Source organism: Micromys minutus (assembly GCF_963924665.1).
Source record: "Micromys minutus genome assembly, chromosome: 10".
In the NCBI taxonomy this organism is placed as follows: Eukaryota; Metazoa; Chordata; class Mammalia; order Rodentia; family Muridae; genus Micromys; species Micromys minutus.
The window spans coordinates 64,534,961-64,551,790 of NC_137979.1; the positions used below are offsets into that span (position 1 = coordinate 64,534,961).

Sequence of the window (16,830 nt, forward strand, 5' to 3'; positions counted from 1 at the left end):
AGAGGATCACTGGGGTGTAAAACTCCATCATTCCTGACATGCTAGGAAGAACAGCTAAGCCCTTATCCTACTGAGAAGCTGTGTGTTTAACTCTCCTGGATTCTCCAGTGTTTATCTGTGTGCACAAGGCCTTTTTTGCCCTGTACATCTCCCCATTTCTAAGTTTTTAAAGAAAAAATTGTGGCTGTAATAGAGCCCATGGATGAATGCACCATCTCTGTAGCTAGCCTAATTCATATGGTCAAGGATAAGGAACTTACAAGAATAGCCAACAGAGGACCAAGTGTAAGGAAAAGATGACGGGGCACCAATGAAAGGAAAAGTCACTGAAAGGAAAAGTCACGGGGCACCAATGTTGTGAAAAGATGACGTCCTGGGTTTCAGCACCAATGTTAGGGGAAGGATGAAGAGAGTGGGGGGCATATGGCCCATGAAGGTGCGGCGAGGCCTGGGGGCAAGGGAGATTCCTCTGGGGGACCCATGTTGGGAATCCCTTCCCCCTGAGGGACCAGCCACATGACGGTATAGTACAGAATAGAGTTTATTCAGGTCATGGGGACGTTAAAAGGGTGGTAGAGGCAGAGGAGGGGTATAGACAAGTAGAGGCTGGCCATGAGCATGTGGATAGAGAGGGGGGGAAGGGAAGGGGAAGAAGAGGGGTAGGGGCGGGAGAGCAAGGCTGCAAGAGGCCAAGAGGCCTAGAGAGGCAAGAGGCAAAGGAGAGAGGAGGGGGCAAGCAGCCTCTTTTATAGTGTCAGGTCACTGGGGCGGAGCATACCTGGCTACTGACTGGTGGGGTTTACAGAATCCCAACACCAAGGAAAGGGGGAAATGATCTTAGCCACAAGGGCCACTCAGAGATCACTTGAGAGATTTGGTCTGTCTCTCTGTACAGGTCATTAATTTGGTCATCAACAGTAGGAGAAAAATCTGACACATAAAAGCCAACAAGTGCCAGGAGGTTGTTGACAACCAAAGTTACGCTGGAGGGACAAATACTTAGTGGCGGCCGTTTTATACAACTGGCTCTCGGTTGATTTCTGCTAGAAGCCTTGCTGTAATATTAGCAGTTTTACTAATTACACAGGCCATGTTAGAGACTGTGTTCCAGTAGCTGTTCCTGCAATAGGCACTAGAGACATAAAAGCCATCTTTGCCATGACAGAACAGTGTCACAGGCTCTTATCACAGGTGTCTTTTAGCTCTGCCTCCCCAAGAGTCATTAAAACAGCATCACTGTTTCCCCAGTCACTGTGAGGAGTCTCGTTCCACATTTCCTTTGGGTGGATGTGCCCTCTGCCTTCACAGGTTACATTTGTCCAGTGGTCTCTCGTTGTTCGTGTGGCAGGGGTTTGACAATGATGATTCAGAGACATCTATTATAACACAGCTTCTCAGCTAACATAACTGACTCCCCTGCCACTGGGTCCCCATCAGGTCCCCACCACGTGGCTCTCTCTCTCCTTGACCTCTCTTCTCTCCTCTGCTCAGCTCCTCTTAACACCTCAAATGACACCGGAACAAAAAGCTATTAGCATAGTGTGTGCGGATTCCACAGCGACTGGTTCTAAACCAATCAGCAGGCACACTGTTCCTTACTGCTGCCTTTGTGCCAGACAGAGGACTCGTGACCTCCCCTCCACACTTGCCTTCTCTTCGTGGGCAGGTGAGGAAGAACAAACTTTAATAAACCCTGCTAGCCTGGCCCCGCAATTGAGAACCCTGGGGCACGCCTTCACAGCCAGCTGACATTAGGTTATCCCAGCTGTCCTGGTTGAATGTTTCAGTTGAGAGTCATCTGGAACTTTGCTCAGTTTTTGCAATGACATAAATATAACCTTGCCTCGGTGTTACCAGAACATCAGGCCATTTCTTCTTAGTTAGCATTTACTTGAATTGTGTCTCCTTTAGGGCAGAAATACTTTGGGCAGCGGAAAAGGAGTTATCCTTTAAAAGGAAAAAATATTTAAGATAACATATCTAAATGTAGAGGGTGTTAAGTGGGTATAGCCTTTTATCCTCTTCTTAAATTTAAAAAAAAAAAAAAACATTTTCAATTAAGTATTCGATTGAACCCTGTGTCTAGTAAGGGATTTTAGTAATGTGATCTGTTAGGAGAAGGATGAAGAGAGTGGGGGGCATATGGCCCATGGAGGTGCAGCGAGGCCTGAGGGCAAAGGAGATGCCTCTGGGGGGTCCATGTTGGGAATCTCTTCCCTGAGGGACCAGCCACACAACAGTATAGTACGGAATAGAGTTTATTTAGGTCATGGGAGAGTTAAGAGGATGGTAGAGGCAGAGAGAGAAGTAGAGGAGAAGTAGAGGCCAGCCATGATCACATGGGAGAGGGGGGAAGGAAAGGGAAGTGGAGGGGTAGAAGTGGGAGAGCAAGGCTGCAAGAGCACAAGAGCAAGAGAGGCCAAGAGAGAGGGGAGGGGTCAAGCAGCCCCTTTTATAGTGTCAGGTCACTGGGGCGGAGCATACCTGGCTATTGCCAGGTAATTGAGGGGTGGGGTATACCTGGCTGTTGCTAGGTAACTGAGGGGTGGGGTTTACAGAATCCCAACATGATCGATATTAAAATTATTTAAATTATTTGATAGCTTAAGTAGAATTATCATTAGCATTATTTATAATGAGAGTCCCATGAAGGTTACGTATATTTGACAGAAGTAAAGTTCCAGACGAGATGTAATGGTATTTTTCTTACAGCTCCTTCATGTCAAGTGTTGTGTTTTATTTTTTTAGAGAGAGAGAGAGAGAGAGAGAGAGAGAAAAGGCCAGGATATGTTTTGGTAGAAGCACGTATGGTGAGGTGGAAGGGGATGTCTCTGGGGGCCCATCCTGAAGCATCCCTTCCCCCTGAGGTACCAGCCATAAGACAGCTACAGTATGGAATAGAATATGTGGTTTCTGGGATTTGAACTCAGGACCTTTGGAAGAGTAATCAGTGCTCTTAACCACTGAGTCATCTCTCCAGCCTAAAAGCAATTATGAACTTGCTAATTCATGCTACCATGAAGATAGTAGCTCATAAAAACAATCCCTTACTCATGAAGACCCTGCAGGGGTGATCGTGCCACTAAATAAAGTAGATGTTGATTATTTGAGCCACACTGATGATAACTGGCAAATTGCATTAACATATTACTTGGCATCTATAAATAATTATCCAAAATATGTTCTCCTAAGATATTTAAAGATACCCCATGAGTATTGCCTAAAATTACATTTAAAATATCCTATAGGTATAGCAATTTCAAATGAAGTGGAGATTGCTTTCAGTGCTTTTATAAATTACTCTTTTTAAAAAAAGATTTATTTATTTATTTATGTGAGTACACTGTAGCTGTCTTCAGACACACCAGAAGAGGAATTTCATAACAGATAGTTGTGAGCCACCATGTGGTTGCTGGGAATTGAACTCAGGACCTCTGGAAGAGCAGCCAGTGCTCTTAACCGCTGAGCCGTCTCTCCAGCCCTAAATTACTCTTTAAAAATATATTCTATATACAAATTCCACATGTTTCTCCGAGATTGTATCCAACCCAGGTGCTGTAGCTCAAACGTCAGAGCTTTCTATCAGTTACTTGCTTTAGGCTTAATCTCTGAAAACATATATAGAAGGCCCAAGGGTCAGGGGATTCCCCATGGGAAGAGAGGGGAGGGAAAGAAAGAGAAAGGGGGGCGCTGGCAGAGAGAGAGGAGAGAGAAGGAGAAGAGAAGAGAGGGAGGGGGAAGGGGAGCGAGAGCCAGAGGCTAGCTAGCAAAATACTTGGATTTTGTATTAGGGAGGAGCATCTGGGGGAAGGGCAGCCCAGCCCCTGGGAGGGACTGAGGGATGCTGAGAAAACCCGTAGGCCAGGTTTGCTTCTATATGTAAGATATGCACTGAAATCAAACAATTACATAAAAACACTTAATTGTTTTCTCCTTTGCTATTTTCTGTGGTTATTACTCTCGGGGGGCTTCCAATTATCCTGTTACCTAACACATAAATAAAAATTAAAGTTGTCCTAAAATATAAAGATCGCAATTCCTATAGCCTTAAGTTTAAATATTCAAAGAATGAATAACCACTGTTAATTAAGTAGATTTTGTTTGTTTTTTAATTTTATGCTTGCCCTCGCCCTGAGGATAAGTGATCAGACACTGGCACGGGAGTTACTTTTTAAAAGCTCACAAAGGCGTATCCCAGATTAGAGGCATTTTTCTTCTTCTTCTTCTTCTTCTTCTTCTTCTTCTTCTTCTTCTTCTTCTTCTTCTTCTTCTTCTTCTTCTTCCCTCTTCCTCTTCCTCTTCCTCTTCCTTTTCTTCCCTCTTCCCTCTTCCTCTTCCTCTTCCTCTTCTTCTTCTTCTTCTTCTTCTTCCCTCTTCCTCTTCCTCTTCCTCTTCTTCCCTCTTCCTCTTCTTCTTCTTCTTCTTCTTCTTCTTCTTCTTCTTCTTCTTCTTCTTCTTCTTCTTCTTCTTCCCTCTTCCTCTTCCTCTTCTTCCCTCTTCCCTCTTCCTCTTCCTCTTCCTCTTCTTCTTCTTCCCTCTTCCTCTTCCTCTTCTTCCCTCTTCCCTCTTCCTCTTCCTCTTCCTCTTCCTCTTCCTCTTCTTCTTCTTCTTCTTCTTCTTCTTCTTCTTCTTCTTCTTCTTCTTTGCCAGTATCAGATAAGCCATCTTGTATTTCGAGGGTTCCGGCAGTCAAGATAGCTACCAGCTCCTGACATCCAGCAAACTGCTGTGTGTCAATGCTGCTTAGGTTTTCAATCTGTGTTTGTAGTCCAGGCTGTGCACACCACTTACGGCAACCTTGAACTCTCGGACGTCACAGTAAGTGATCATCTCAAGGTGCGTCCCAGAACTAAATGGGAAGCAGGTGGTATTTCTCTCCTCTTCTCCCCAAGAATCCTGAAGAAAGGAATTTCTTACAAATGCTTTCACAAGAGCTTGCCAGACTTTTGTATATTTTCTCTGCTTGTGTCAGTCCCAGAGAAGATGTTTTCATACTTTAAATCTGAGCTGAACCTGAACCCAATGGAGTGAACGTTCACTTTGCCGTAGATGGTGAGTGTGTCCATCTTCTGCTGACCCTGTGGGCAGACAGCTTTCTTTTTTTCTTTTCTTTTCTTTTTTTTTTCTTTTTTTTTTTTAGGTGAACACTTCAGTTTTTATCCACATGCTTTGTTTTCTCTCAAGAATCAGTTGCCCAAATTAAAATCTTTATGCTAATATTACTACATATCCCCCCCCCCAAAAAAAAAAGAAAAAAGGAAAAATACAAGGGGCTGAAAACCAAATTCCTATTTAGTTCCAAATGAAATGAAATTAAGAAAAGTTGGTTTCTAATTGGGGGTGAAGTGGGGATGGGACCACAAAACCAAAACAAAATGGAAGCATCAGTAGCATTCTTCTAACCCTGCCCCCACCCCACACCCCACCCCACACCCCACCAGTGTGTGTGGTCTGCTGGAAACGAGGTAGGCTCGGTGGCAGCGTCCTCTGTCCAGGGAGACGGCGCCAGGGACACACTCTGCTGTAGTGGGATTCTGTGTGGCTAGTGGGTTGTGGGGTGGGGTTTTCAGGATCTTGAGGCTCCTTGTTTAGCTCCACCAGCCTCTCCCAGCGCCTTTCTCCGGGGAAAGAGCTCCATCAAGAGTGGCCCCTACTCAGCTGAGGGCTGTAAACTGTCCTTCTCTGCTCTCTGTCCTCTCCCTCCTCGCCACTGAACTTGTCATGGGCCCACTTGGGGCTGGTACTGGATTTCCTGAACGTGAACAGGCTCCGCCCCCGGGGAAGGCTCCTCGGCCACGGCCTCTGCTCATCCATTTGCCTTCCCGATCCTCATGCAAGTAGTAATACTTATTGCTCTTAGGTGTGTGCTCTGGATCCCATTCTTCTCGGCTTCTCTTCTGAAAATCATTGTTACTGTTGTTGTTACCGGAATAGTTTCCTCTGCCCAACCTCTCCTTCTTGCTCGAAGTTGAAAGGTTCCCTGAGCTCTGCCGCCTCTTTCATTTGGACCCACAAAGACTTCGTGGGCCCTAATCTAGATTTGTCAAAACCTGTGGTGCTCTCCTCCCTCTCCTCTGCTTCCTCCGGATACTCCTCGGCTTTGTAGGGGTGAGATGACTGGGAAGAGGAGCGTTCATGCAATGTCATTCCAGAGGATCCAAAGTGATGCTCTTTAACGTGGTGAACAATGGTCACTATGTGCTGGGCAAACAATTCTGAGGGGCTACGCTGAGACCGAGCTGACTGTATGTGCTGGAAAATGAAATGGAATTCCCGCTCCTTTTTGTTGCTATGGACTAGATCCCGACAGAGCTTCCGTTCCTGAGCCAATAAGCCACTGGGTCGTGCAAGGTCCTCATCGAAGGAGTCCATCCGGACATTGACCTGGGCCTCCCAAGTAGTGGAAAAGGAAGATTGTCCTGAGGAATTATTATTTATTTCCCAGCCTGTCACGGCTCTCAGAGGTCTTCCTAGGGGAAGGCGATGAACTTTTCTCCTGGATCGCCTTGTATGCAGTCACCCAAAAATCCTTTTCTGGCACAAAGCCCCTGTGTCTACTTTTGCTCCTCTTGGACCCTTGACCCTCCTCCTTTCGGGATCTGTCTGTGAAGGGCCCCTCCTCCAGCTCCTCCGCTTTCCTCTGCTTTCCCTTCCCTGCATGCAGGCTCTCCCACTTGCCTGGCTTCTCCTGTTTTTTTCTTGCACCGGCTATAACTTTAGACATACGTTTGGGCTCATCATCAAACTCCTTCCTTCCCTTACTTTTGTCCTTATCTTGCTCATCCATCTCCTCCTTGTGGAAGTCAGCCATCTTTTTCTCAAAGTCATCTCGGAGCTTATACCTTTTGGGCGACTGGCTGCCTCGGAAGGGCTTCTCAGTGTCCGTCTTGGGAGCAAATGGATCAGATTTCATTTTGACATCAGAATCAGAGAAGCCCCCTTTCTCCTTCAGCTTCTCTTTATCGGAATTTGTTTGTTTCCACTCCTTATCCTTCCCATTCTCCATCTTCTGCTCTTCCAGATACCTTTTTGTATACGCTGCTTCTCCCAAAGCAACGCTCTCCTCTTTCTGAGATGAACCATATGTAGAGCCAGTGGCTGGTGGACTCTTACCCACAGGGTTCTTTTTGGATGGACTCAAAGACCCAGAACCATGGTCAAACCGACCTTGGTGTGCTCCAGACTGATATCCAGCACCACCTGACATAGATGAGTCCATCTGGGATGCATTAGAACGTGGAGGACTAGGTTTTGGCACAGGGCTAGGGCGTGGTGACCTTCCCCTAACCACCACAGACTGGAGGGGGCTTTTGAGAGCTGGGCTTCTCTCCCAGGGACTCAGATCAGAAACTGAGGCCCGTGATGCAGAACCAGTGCCGTAGGTGGTGGCATCTGGCCATGGCTTTGAGCTCTCAGACCCTTTTATAGCTTGAGAGCTGCCTCCAGAGAATGTCTGCTCCTAAGCCTCATCCCCCTGGGTATCACCAGCTGCCTGAGATGGCCGGCTATCCTCGGAAGAGGACTTTTTCTCTTCTGTAGACTTTCACTTAGACGACTCAACTCTGCTGTGGTTGGAGGACAACTGGGAGGATGAAAAGTGTCTTGACCTGTCAGAGGATGACTTATCAGAGTTCCTAGAATGGCTCCTGGACCGTGGTGAAGAGGACCTTCTCTCTGGGGACCGGGATCGAGAACGGCCCTGACAAGGTCTCTATGCTTGCCGGTAGTTCTGCCAATCGGAACGGCAGTTTCCATAGCCACCTCGGTTATACTGGCCCCAGGGATAAAAGCCTCGGTTTCACCCATGGAAGCAATAGGGCCTCCTGTAGCCTCTGTTGTTACCTTGGAAATCTCGATTCTGACATACTCTAGGGTGATTTCTTTCTCTGTTATGAGCTGGAGAATATGATCTGGAACGAGACCTAGAACTCAGCCTGCGCTTCCTTGAACGAGAGACGGATCGGCTTTGGAACCGAGACTTTGAAGACGAACGAGACCGAGATCTAGATGCAGATCTTGATAAAGAAGAGAGAGACCCAGAGTTGGATTTGTTTGTTTTTGACATCTTGGAAGAGTTTATACCTTAGTAGAATTAATGATTCAACTTGAACTGCCTCCAAAAAACACAAGCAGCACCACTGGCTTCTCCAATTTACAATCAGTATAACTCTCTACGAGGGCTGTAGAGATGGTTCAGCAGTTAAGAGCACTGACTGCCCTTCCAGAGGTCCTGAGTTCAATTCCCAGCAACCACATGGTGGCTCACAACCATCTTGAGTGGCCGAAGCGACTACAGCTGCAGTCTCAAAACAGCACAACCGGCCCAAACTTCACCCCCGCCTGATAGTGCACCGGCAGACAGCTTTCTATTCATGCCACCTGGAATCTGTTCTTCTGCACCATGATCACGATCTCGAAGGACTTCTCTTTCCTGAAGGGCATGTCGGAGGTGATCTCCTCCCAGCCCCGTCCTCATTTGTCAGTGTGTTACAAACCATGCAGCTGGACCTTTTGAAGCGAGTGTTAAAGTGAGGCTCTCGGCTTCAGGCTGTTGCCGAGCTGGAAGTCTAAGTGGAATCTTTCTGAATCTTTAGAAACATGCCCACAGTTCACAATCAAAGAGCCAGGCTTTAACTCCTCAGTGATGGCGCCAATGGGACTATAGGTTATAGATGATACTTTATAGGCAGTTTAAGGACAACATTTTTCTTTTTCAACTTACTGATATTGTTGGAGTCTCTCTTCCATAGACTTTACCCACTCTTCATTTAAGGATTACTCAAAGTAAAAGCTCGTCCCCAGTCAGGTGGTGGTAGGCGCTGTGCTCCGACATTTCTCATGCAACAGAAAGACATCATTTGATTCCAAGCTTCTGGTACATAATTAATAACGAGGAGACATCAGCTGAACACCTGAAATGGTGTTCAGTGTCTTTGACATTCTCTGCTCCCAGGCATGGAGAAATCTGTGCTAAAATCGCTACAGACAGGCATAGTGCCTCTGCCATGACTGGTCAGCCATAGAGCACAGCCCCATTTGTGGCGTGAGGAAAGGCGTGGTGTTAGCGTCCCTTCTAGGCTCTGCCCCAGATACCTGACAGCAGCCAGATAAGCCTGACTCACTATAAAAGGGGCTGCTTCCCCTCCTCACTCTCTTCTCTTCTTAACCTCTAGTCCCTTACTCTCTGCCCTTTCCTCGCTGTCACTTCTCCCGCTCTCCCCTCTCTCTCCCCATATTCTTGGTGGGTTTCTTCTCTCTCTCTCTCTCTCTCTCCCTCTCCCTCTCCCCCTCCCTCCCTCTCCCTCTCCCTCTCCCTCCCTCCCTCCCTCCCTCCCTCCCTCTCTCTCTCTCTCTCTCTCTCTCTCTCTCTCTCTCTCTCTCTCTCTCTCTTGGCCATGTTCTGATGTTCTGTCTCTACTCCATCCTCAATCCCCTCCCCATTCCCTAAATAAATTAAGGGGCTGGAGAGATGGCTCAGTGGTTAAGAACACTAATTGCTCTTCAAAAGGTCCTGAGTTCAATTCCCAGCAACCACATGGTGGCTCACAACCATCTGTAATAGGATCAAATTCCTTCCTCAGCTGTGTCTGAAGACAGCTACAGTGTACTTGTATGCATAAAATGAATAAATCTGAAAAGAAACCAACTCAGCTTTAGATGTTACATATGTTGTAGAATGTAACCTAGTTTCCAGGAAGCAGCATAAAGATCAGAGCCCAATCCTGAGTACTATAAGCAGAGAAGAGCAAATGGGACGATCTCAACCGTAGTTTAAACTCTTACGGCAGAAGTTAAGCATCTGTTTAAGCGTCAGACGGTCAGGAAGACTTCCCCGACAGATGAGTGGGCACGACCTCTGGAAGTGCAGACAGCATTGCTTACTGTTCTGTGCCCTGGCTCCAGTTGTTTCTGTACGAGAAGTCGGGCTCATTTTAATCATCATCTACCCTGAAGAGGACACTGACAGTGAGTTATTCCCCACTGTTAGGGGGAAAAGGATTCCCATGAAGAGATTTTTATCATTGAGTTATTCTCACTATGATGGGAAAACAAAAAGCATTTAAACAAAAAACAAGCAAACAAACAAACAAAAAAAAAACCTCCCTAGGTTCGGAGGCAACAGAGCTAGCTGGTCATAGTGAGTGACAGAGTTTATGAGTCAGTCGTTCCTTAGCACTTGCTCTGCTCTGCCAGACCCTGGTGGCCAAAAAAAACTGTGGGCTTTGAGGTCCAGCTAGGAGGGTGGGATGTATGCTCAGGAGGGTAGGATGTATGCTCAGGGGGGTGGGAAGCCCTATGATTCTATGACCATTGGGGAGCCCGAGCTGCTAGCATCTCTTTGGCCCACCTCTGCCAAGATGTGTGGCAGAAACCCCCCCCGTCTTTCTGTCTCTGTGTTTCTCTCTGTATCTTTCTCTCTCTGTCTGTCTCTGTCTCTGTCTCTGTCTCTCTCTCTCTCTCTCTCTCTCACACACACACACACACACACACAGCTTGTAAAATAATTTGCAGGAACTTTCTCTCCCTTTTCATAGGCTGCACATATAAAGTTGTGGAGCTATTGCTCGGAATATTTCTCCCCTTTGGATCGTAATAAATATTTCGGCAATCATACAAAATGCTTTCTTTCCAAGGGCTGGGAGGAACCTGTATTAATTTCTACTCTTTCACTATGGCTGTATGAGAAGAGACTGAGCTTCCTCAGCCCCTAACTTCCATTTAAAGACACCCTGTCTTCCCTTCCCTGAGGGTCTCTGGTGCTTCTCTTGTGCACAGGGCTTTTTTTGGGGGGGGGCTTTGGTTGGCACTGTGGGGTGTGACAGTGAGCCCAGAACAAAGTGCACATGTTGGGTGTTCAGAACTGAGGCAGTCATGAGATGCAGCTCCTGGCTGAGCTCTGACGGAACGCACCAGGTTTGTTGTCCATTTGGTCATTGTGCACTTGGAAACCCTTACTGCTACCCAGGCTTTTCCGGTCCCCATCTCCAATCAGGGCTCACACTTCCCCCAGGGCTGTGAGCTGAAGGGCGTCTGTGCCCGATTTGCTTTTTGTTGCTGTGTTAAAGGTCATGAGCAAAAACAGCCATGGAGAAAAGAACTTATTTGTCTGAACAACCCTCGGGTCTGCACAATCTGCCAAGGATCGAGGAGTGAGGAGAAAGGAGCAGAGACTGAAGCAGAAGCCGTGGAGTGCGGCTCTCTGCCTTGCCCCGCCCCCCAGCTTGCTCAGCCTGCTCTCCTACACCACCCAGGTCCTCCTGCCAGGGAAGGCATGGCCTGCAGTGAGCTGGGCCCTTCCAAACACTCATTCATCATGGGAACATCCAGCAGACATGGCCACAGGCCAATCTGACAGAAGCAGTTTCTCAACAGAGGGTCCATTTCCCAGATGTTTGTCTTTCATGCCAAGTTGAGGAAACCTCACCACACACTTGGCTCTTATTTTGAAGCCAGTGACTGGGATTGGAAGGTGCGCCATCACTGGTGGGAACCTGCCTGCACAGAGAGCATCTTGTGTATTGTAGAGATGCAGCACCTGTCAATTAAGAAGCCCATGGCCTATAGTTTCCTAACAGAGGTGGGACATCCGGGAGAGAGAAAGGATTCTGAGAGCCAAGAGGGAGATTCACTGGGAAGATGTGACACACAGAAGCATAGACCCTGAGCACCAGCAACCAGACACACGGCAGAACATAGGCTAGAAAAAAATGGGTGGCCAAGCCAGCTCAGTCAGTCAGCAGGTTCTGCAGGGCGGGAGCAAGGATTACAAAGAAAAAGACAATTAGATAACACCGTAGCATGACCCCAGCCAGTTCTGAAGCTGAGGTGGGTTTATTTTTCCCAATCTGCTTTTATACCATTTTAATTTTTAAAAAAGATTTATTTATTTATTTATTATGAGTACACTGTAGCTGTCTTCAGACACACCAGAAGAGGGCATCAGATCCCATGACAGATGGTTGTGAGCCACCATGTGGTTGCTGGGATTTGAACTCAGGACCTCTGGAAAAGCAGTCAGTGCTCTTAACCGCTGAGTCATCAGCCTTTATACCATTTTAATTATAAGAAAATAATATCGGTTCTAGGTTAAGGGAAAAGCAAGACAATAAACAAAGTGGTCACTGTTTCTAAGGGTTTTTCAGGATAACCAAGATATCTGAGCCTACTTCCCCATCCTAGTCCAAAGTCAAACTCCTGCCAAGAGGCCCCAGATCTCTCCACAGATGGGCTATTTTAACTTATATCTGTGTACTCAGAGAAGAGTCTAGCTATATGGCTGAGGTATTTGTAAATATACCTTGAGCCTGAATCTTATTTCTGGGAGTGTGGGGCTGGGAAGACCCAGACCCAACTTTTACAGGAGCTCTCACTCCCTCATAGGTATTCCATGGGCCTTTCTAGTTGACTTATTTTTGGGTTAGGAGGCTCTCCTCACTGTACTGACCCCAGTGTAGTAGAGTGTGGCTCTAACAGGTTTTTTTCAAGGCAGCTCACCCTACCATGGCCTTTGCTGTTACTAAGTCTGACTGCGCAGCAGGTTGTAAGAAGAGTGGACAAAATCGTGGGGCTTCTGGCTCCTGAAGGCCGGCACCATGGGTGAAGGACTTCTGCATTTGCAGTTCTTAGATGTGTTGCTAGGGGCAGCCAAACAGTCCCAGAGAAGGACCAAGGCAGGAAGCACCATGGAAGGACTCTCAAAGTTCTGAGGAGGTAAAGTGACAGGAAGAAGCTGGAGGAGGAGAGAGAGGCTGTGACAAGGGCATGCTGGGAGCAGAGGCCGAGAGGAGAAGCCACAGTTGCTAGAGGGCTGCCAAGCATGAAGAGGTGAGTCCTGATGCCCAGAGTGCTAGACCAGGGCTCATTGAACAAGATCAACAGCCTCCAACACTGAACACATGGAGTGAAGACCTCTAGTTTTCAGGGATTGGAGTCATAAGCCTGTGGTTTTGAGGACAGCATGTGACCTCTGCAAACCCTGACAGGAAGAGAGACATCTCTTGCCTACATGAGAGTTCATTCAGCCAGGGCAAACGCTCCCCTTGGCAACCACCTGAAACAGCACCTTTACGTTCTCATCGAGCCTCCCTGGATGGGAATAGGACCTTTCTGGAGGGGCTCTGCTCTGTATCACACAAGACACCCATGGGTGGCTTTTCCAGTGAGTCAACGGGTTTGTCTCACAGCCTCACGGGGACAGTTCATGGCATACCTTTCCCTTCTCCAGGTGCTGATGGGTGGACAAGAATGTCTCAGCTGCCTTTTTATTACTGTGATGGAACGCCGTGACCAAGTCAACTTATAAAAGGGTTTATGATGATACAGCCAGGGCACAGAGCCTGTGGCTGGGAGCTCACATCCGCATCTGAAAACAGGAGGCAAAGATAGTACACTGGGTTCGTAAAACCTCAAAGCTGCCCCCAGTGGCATGCCTCATACTTCTTCCCAAACAGTTTCATCAGTGGGGGACCAAGTATTTGAACACATGAGCCTGTAGAGGCTATTCTCATTCAAATCCTCCGAGAGAGGGGAGGGAACCCATCAAGCGCAAAGAAAGACCTAAGGAGCAAACCAAGCCACCGGCAGTTCCAGAGGATGCTGTGGCTCTCATATGATAACATAAATAAATGCGAGGAGAAAACAAACATTAAAAACCTGAGAAGGTGACAGTCTGTGACAGGCCTTGGGGTAGAAAAGAGGAAGAGAACCCACTACTGCCAGAAGAGTTTGAGAGAGCTGTAGGGAGGTTTGGGAACTGAGGTCAGTTGGTACAGTGCTTGCCTGGCACCCAGAAGCCCTGGGTTCCATTTCCAGCACCACATAAAACCAGGATTGGTGGCACACACACGTAGTCCCAGCACTTAAGACACAGGAAGGAGGATCAGAAGTTCAGGGTCGTCCTCAAGTACTGTGGTACTTTAAGAATGGCTCTCATAGGCTCATATGTTTAAATGCTTGGTCTCCCCAAACTTGCTAATACTTAAAAGCTCAGGGGGCAAAAGACATGACTGAGATTCACAGATGAAAAAGCCCAAGCACCCAGTGTGGACATCCACTAGCAATGCCTACTGCCAGTGACTTTTGGTGGACCTTGGAGTGATGGGTTGCTTATCTCTACTTTGCATGCAAGGGACCTGTAGACGAGCAGTCGGACAGACCCTCCTGTCACCCTCCCGATCCTTCTGTGGGTGGCTTCAGAGTGGCTAGGTCCTGGATACTGTCCAAGGTGCTGGAGTCTGGGGCTAGAGACTTGAACCTATTTGTGGTCAGCCAGTCTGGGCGATCCGTAGAGGTTGGGGGGGGGGGGGGGAAGACTGGGCAACCCTGGTGTGAAAACCAGTGAAATTCCGAGGGCTGTGGGCGCGCAGCGGCTCTAGTCGCCTCCGGACAACTGAGTTAGGCCGGCGCCGCCAGGCGGGGAATTCCGGCCAGGCTGCGCGCCAAGGAGGCGGAGAGGCGGCGCCCGGCCCCGTGACCCCGCAGGGGAGGCGCGCGAGTCCGCGCGGGCGCATGGCCACTGCAGGTGCGAGCGAGGGGCTTCGGGGTTCCAGGCGCCGGTGCTGGGCCTGGAGTGGGACACAGGTCCCGGGGAAGTGACGCGAGGCCTAGGGTGCGGAATGCGGGTCTCCGGGACAGGAAGGGCCCCCAGGGATCGGGGTGCAAGGTCCCGCTGGGCAGGGCGTGGTGTCACGGGCGGAGGGTCCACGGGGCGACATGCGGAGCTCCGGATGCTCTTTCGCTGAGTGTGGGTCTTGCTAGGGAAGAGAGGGCTGGCGGCTCATGGCTCCTGTGCTCACATCTAAGGAATGTTGCCTGCGTCCTGATGCGCCGGCGCCCGGCGTCCACTTCCTTCATGTTCCAAGTTTCGGTTTCGTGCAAAGCCCAGCCCTAAGCCTCCGACCCCATCAACTCTCTGGTTTCGGGGCACGCTAGGTCCGCCCTGTTACAAACAACACTCGGGAAGGTCAGGGACCCCCATCCCCGTGTGCTAGTGTAAAGTGGTCCAGGCCTGATGCTCCGCCCCGGAATCTTCCCTTACTAACTGTAGCCAGAACTGCCAGAACTTTTGCGAGCCAGGAGTCTGTGCCCAGGGCTCAAGGCTGGGAGCCTCCCCAGTTCCCAGGAGCTGCAAGGAGCAGAGAGAATGGGCCAGTTCAATCCCACCGGCTTTTTAGCCCAGGGCTGAAGCCGGAGAACGGTCCTCTAGCTGGCGTAATGGAGAGAGGCGTTACTGCTGGCCGCTCACTTCTGCCGGGCTGCCTCTAGTTTAAGCTAAAACTTTAAGGCGCTTTGCGGTTTCCTAAGCAGCATTAGAAAACTGACTTAGGTGGTGTTGGCTTTGGGCACACCACCGGAAGGAAAATGTAGTAGGAGATAACCTGCCACCCCAGAATGCACTTCCTACGCGTTGTTTCTGTTTCTTCTGCGAAACTCCTGACTTGAGAAACAGAACTTTCTTTCTTTTAAAAATCCTTCCTTTTGGCCTTCGGGACCCGGTTTCTCTATAGCCCTGGCTGTCCTGGAACTCTGTAGAACCAAAACAAACCTTGAACTCAGAGATCTGCCTGGCTCGGCCTCCCCAGCGGCTGAATTAAAGGCGCGCACCACCACTACCCAGGAAAAGCAGAACTTTCTTAAAAGAAATTTACATTATCAGGAAAGGACAGAGGGCAGACTACACTGGTTACCTGAGAAAACACTTGTTTAATACCCCCGCCCCATCTTGTTTATCTCCCAAGCTCCTAGAAGTCTGTGGCCCCAGTTCTTAGCCTCTGCTCTTTCCTGTAGCTCTGCTTTGCCATAAAACTTCTAGCCCCCTTCTTCACCATTCTTAGTTTGTGGGTTTCCCACGAAGGCAATCTACCTATATACCTAAATACTCTTGTGTTTCTCTTTGCCTGCTTGCTTGTTTTAAGAAATCCTTTGTAGCCCTACCTGGCCTTGAATTCCTTATCTCCTGTCTTCATCTTTCGAGTGCTGGGGTTACCATCATGGGATGCTATGTCCAGTTTTTGGCACCCCCCCACATCTATTTAGTTTATAGCCCAGTCAATGAATCTAGTTGTACAGAGGGAAAGATAGGTCCTAAGCAGTGGAGTGTGTGTAGGAGGGAGTTGCCAAGGCCAGGGTGTCAGGTCTGGGGGTCCTAGAGGGGAGGAGACATAATAGGAATTACAGATTGGCTGTGGGGGGGGGGCAGGAAACTTCCACAAAGTTCACCTGCACAGCCCAAAAGAGCTCACCATCTAACTGACCAAGCCAAAGGTGGCTGCTAGACACAGGCTGGGAGGAGGGGAGGGGCCATCAGGAGGGGAGGGGCCATCAGGAGGGGAGGGGCCATCAGGAGGGGAGGGGCCATCAGGAGAAGAGGGGCCATCAGGAGGGGAGGGGCCATCAGGAGGGGAGGGGCCATCAGGAGGGGAGAGGCCAACAGGAGGGGAGGGGCCAGCAGGAGGGGAGAGGCAGGCAGCAAATCACCAGAAGCAGAGGTGGGAGGTGGAGGCCAGTGGCTTGGCCTCTGCCCCTGCAGGATATTCTAAGAGGTTGCAAGTGGCCTGGAGCCACAGTTCTCACCCTGCTCTTGGCCAGAACTATCTATGACCTTTACCCTGGGCTGGTACCATTCGCCTGACCCTGAGAACACTGGGGACCCTCAATGAATATTTCCTTTGCTAGCAGCCCTAGCCAGGCCACGTGGGCTAGGTGGCCTAAGGCTCTCAAAACTGGTCTCCTGTGACTCCCCCAATCCTCACCTTCAGGTGCCTGGGGGACAGCATGAAATCACATGCCTGGGGCAGCCAGTAGCAGCTGGCATGCTGTAGACATTCCCAG

The 16,830-nt window shown here is 49.0% G+C and overlaps 1 pseudogene across 1 annotated transcript; it reads right to left on the reverse strand.

The window, feature by feature from the left end:
* Positions 1-5,922: 5,922 nt before the first annotated feature.
* Positions 5,923-8,065, reverse strand: LOC308425270 (thyroid hormone receptor-associated protein 3-like; annotated as a pseudogene). The gene has a single exon. The product of its transcript is annotated as a thyroid hormone receptor-associated protein 3-like (transcript).
* Positions 8,066-16,830: the final 8,765 nt, after the last annotated feature.